The sequence below is a fragment of the Oncorhynchus tshawytscha genome, linkage group LG21, assembly GCF_018296145.1.
Source record: "Oncorhynchus tshawytscha isolate Ot180627B linkage group LG21, Otsh_v2.0, whole genome shotgun sequence".
In the NCBI taxonomy this organism is placed as follows: Eukaryota; Metazoa; Chordata; class Actinopteri; order Salmoniformes; family Salmonidae; genus Oncorhynchus; species Oncorhynchus tshawytscha.
The window spans coordinates 20138843-20143115 of record NC_056449.1 but is presented as its reverse complement, the minus strand read 5'-3'; the positions used below and the strand labels follow the sequence as shown (position 1 = coordinate 20143115).

Genomic DNA, 4273 nt, shown 5'->3' with positions numbered 1-4273 from the left:
TGTTACAATGTTACCTCCAACCATGAACCTGAATCTCTGGTTTTGTGTGTCTGTACCTGTGTGTCTGTGTGTTTGTACCTGTGTGTGTAGATTGTAGAGCTTGAGAAGGAGGTTACAGAGCTGGAGAGGTGAGATTGAGGTGAAGAGAGAAGCAAATGTGGAGGAGATCGCTGACCTGGAGGTAAGAGAGATCTAGGAACAGTTTACACTACCCTCAATCCTAACCACAGATCTAAGAACAGTTTACACTACCCTCAATCCTAACCACAGATCTTGGAACAGTTTACCCTTTCCTATCCTCAAAATATCAGACTCGAGACTAGTGGTTAGGGTCAGCTTCTACCTCCATCCATCCCTTAAACCCAATGGCTCTATTACAATAACTTCTACCTCCATCCACCCATCCCATATACCCAATGGCTGTATTCCAATAACCACACTACCATACCACTTAGAATGCGTAAAATACATAGATAGTGTACATGGCTTTATAATAAGTGGTAGTGTGGTTATTAGAACATGGCCCTTTATCTGTCTGTTTCTTCTCAGTGTCGTATTGAGGAGAGGTAGGAGCAGCAGCATAGCCTGCCGGTCCAGATGAGGGAGCAGTGTGGGGGGTACGAGGGGCTGCTGGGTCAGACGATAGCCCCGGACATCGAGATCGCTGCCTACAGGTGAGACCTTTCACTGATGTGTTTCACCGACAGGGCCCCATGGACACAACAGATAACGTACAGTGTGATCATCAAGGCCTCTGCAGTAGTGAAAAAGATGGAGAGGTCCTGCATCATTTACTTATGGGCTTGTTCAGGAAGGAAACTGAAGTACCCAAAACACATGAAAAAGCACACTTGGAAAGACCATGACTAACCTTAATATAATACTCTCTGTAGTTTTACAATGACAATAGCATCTTCAGATGACATGATGTTGACCTAATATTTTAAATTTTCTTCACAATATTTGTGTAGCCCTACATTGTGAACGTGTGAGTAGTATGGGTGGCAGAATGTCACCTGGGAATCCCCATATCCATAATATCCATATTAAGACATTCCTGAGGACAAAGGCCTGACATCCAAGGTCATCCGGGGTCACAGGAAACAGGCCCTACGACAGTCCGAGAAAACATGATGCAATTTCCTGTCCGGTGTCCATGAAGAAGTTTTTGTGTTTCTGTCTTACTGCCCTCCTGTTTTGTCTTGTGTCCGTCTCTGTGTCCCTGTCTGTGTCCGTCTCTGTGTCCGTCTGTGTGTGCGTCTCTGTCTCCCTGTCTGTGTCCCTGTCTGTGTCCCTGTCTGTGTCCCTGTCTGTGTCCGTCTCTGTGTCCGTCTCTGTGTCCCTGTCTGTGTCAGTCTCTCTGTCTGCCTGCCTGCCTGCTCGCTCGCTCGCTCAACCATCTGGCATCCTGGTATGTAGAAGGATGCACTTTGCCCTTCCTGACCCCTACCTTTGGACAACCCTTCGCTCACCCCCTGCTGCTCTGAACACATCCTCGTGGCTCAGGAAGAGGCAGCCTTACACAATGCCTCATTCGAATGGACAGGGGGACCTCACACTGTTGGGACAATTGTTAAGCCACTTTATTATCCAGCCTGTTAATGTCAGCAGCCCCGTAACATAGTCAGCCTTACCAATGTAGCCTTCTTTAAATACTGGTCCCCCAACAGACTGTTCCAAAGACATACACACACACAGACTCAAGACGCACACACACACATTTTCATTAACACACACGCACACACAAAAATGTAGTCAAGGCGCAGGCAGACAGTCTGGGGGCCAAGTTGCCTAACTTTTTTACAGGGCTGTTTTATCATCCATGATTAAAACCATGAATAAGAAATGAAAATCTGAGATGTTTTCTTCTCTCCGTGCTGCAGGACACTAGTGCCACCTGTAAAATGTATTGAGTCTAATGACACCTGTTAAATGTACACCGAGCGGGCGGAGCTAGCATGTTGGAGTGAACGGCTGTGCGTGAGAGGCTCCTGCAACTTTTTTGTGAAATAATCTAATTTAACCCACTTTATGGCACTTTTTACAACAAACGTTTCTTTCTAATACAAGATTGTAACTTTTTATATGAAAATGCCAAGTAATAAGTGACCAAAGGACAATAAATCCGCAGCGGAGGCCTACTCCCCACTAAACAACGAGACAGACATGGCGGGAGGCACATGCAACAACGTGACACTTACAGAACTTACCCGGGCTTTGGGGGAGCTACGTGTTGCTATAGCTGAGGATCTTAAGGCCACTATTGCTGAACTGGACACCAAAATCGAGAGCATCATTCGAACGGTCGCTTCGCATGGCCAGAGTATTGTGGACCTTGAGAAAGCTTCTGAATTCAACGTTGGTAGGATCGACGAGTTAGAGAAGCTATGCACGTCATTGCAGGATAGTGTGCAGAGGCTTTCTGTGAAAGTGGTGGACCTGGAGGGCCGATCCAGACGTAATAACCTTCGCGTTGTTGGTCTGGCAGAGGGTGTAGAGGCGGGCTCTCGCCCTACCGACTTCTTCGCCAAGCTATTGAAGGATGCAATGGGATCAGATGTTTTGGCTTCAGATCCCAAGCTGGACCATGCACATCGCTCCCTTGTGCCAGTGCCTGGAACGGGCCAACGTCCTCGCCCAGTAATCATCTGTTGTCACAGTTTCAAGACCAAGGATCTTATCCTGCGTGAAGCTCGAATGAGGGGCAACCTGTCACATAAAGGGCACCCATTCCGTGTCTAAGAGGACTATGCGCCCGATGTGGCAAAGCAGCGCGCCGACTACAGAGATGTCATGACCAAACTCTACAAACTCCATCTTCGCCCAGCCTTCCTCTTCCCTGCAAGACTAAGAATTACCCCGCCTTCCGGTGAGAAGATTTGGCTCTCCTCGGTTTTGGACGCAGAGAAGTTTATCTGGGGATATACACCAATCCCCCATACAGGTTAGAGTGCCTTGTCATTGCGTGTTAGGGCCTGCTCATGGACTCGAATCCATACTATACCATATTGGGTGAAACCGTATTAAACAGGCTCAACAAGGGCTACCGAACATGTAAGACGCTGAGCCGACCAATGGATGGCGGTCAGAGCTCTCATTTAACATTAAATTCACTTTCATCCCGGCTGTGCTCAGAGCGATGCATATTTTTTACTTCCAGGTTTGATCACTGACACCTTCGGATGGATATACTTATATTCCCCCATTTTTGTTTTGTATCATTATTTATTTTACAATCCTTACATTATTCTTACTACCATACCAGTTATTTATTGCTTGCAGGGGACTGGGGGTGATGGTTGGGAGGGGGCAGACACCTGGTTAGCAAGTTGATGTTTTGTGCCGTTCTGCCTTTGTCTAGCCGTGGGCCTCTCTCCCGACTAGAGTCCCACCAGCCCTCTGTAGTGCTGTGTAGGTGTGCGTACATATAATTACTATTTGTACTTTATTACTATTTTCTCTTAGCATTTTAGTATTATGTATGTGTATATTTTAAATCAGTGTAGATTGTTATTCTGGGGTATGAATGTTTGTATGTGTATATGTCGGTAGGGGAGTATATACATATTTTTTAAATAGATATTTTTATATATGATTTTTTAATGTATGTATGTGTGTATGTGTATGTATGTGTGTATGTATGTGTAGGTATATGTATGTATATGTGTATATGTGTATATATATTTTTTTTTAAATTATTTTTAAAATTGTATTTATTGGGGGAACGTTTAATTTAACAAATCCTTGTTCCGATCTCCTGACCCACAGTATGTAAAGGTACGGCTGACTATGTCGGTTGCGGATGGTTTATTTTTTGACCGGCAGTGCTTAGCAATATAATCTTGAGGCTATATCTTGCTTATCTCTGGGATTGACCCAGGATGACGCTTAAATGCTCAATATGTTTAAGTTGCAACTTATTCTGTTTAGGTTTATTAGATGCTAACTGAACACTTAACTCGCGGGAGCCTCCTCAGTTCATATGTTAGTAGAAGTTCTAGGATAGTGAGAGGTGAACGTATAGTTGGGATTTTATTTTTGTTTTACCTCTTGTTCGAGGTCGCGCCATGCTTTTTTGGCATCGGCCAGACAATGTGTTTATTATTTTTATTTTCCCTCTTTTTTCTCTCCTGTTTGTGCATGCCTGTTAAATGTGGGTTGAATGGGAGGGGTAAGTGTTGGGGAAATTAGGGGAACAGGGTGGGAAGTAAAGGTGCTTGCAGGGGGGGAGGGGTTGGTTGGATACTGCTCGGGTGTAGGTGCTACATATGCT

At 45.1% G+C, this 4273-nt stretch overlaps 1 protein-coding gene across 1 annotated transcript in view; it reads left to right on the top strand.

Annotated features, from left to right (window-relative positions):
• LOC112220654 overlaps nt 1-887 on the top strand; it is a 20563-nt gene extending 19676 nt beyond the window's left edge. The window contains exons 5-6 of the mRNA XM_042303183.1: nt 91-181; nt 550-887. The gene's annotated coding sequence lies outside the window, so the exon portion shown is untranslated. The remainder of the gene's footprint in view (nt 1-90; nt 182-549) is intronic.
• Nucleotides 888-4273: the final 3386 nt, after the last annotated feature.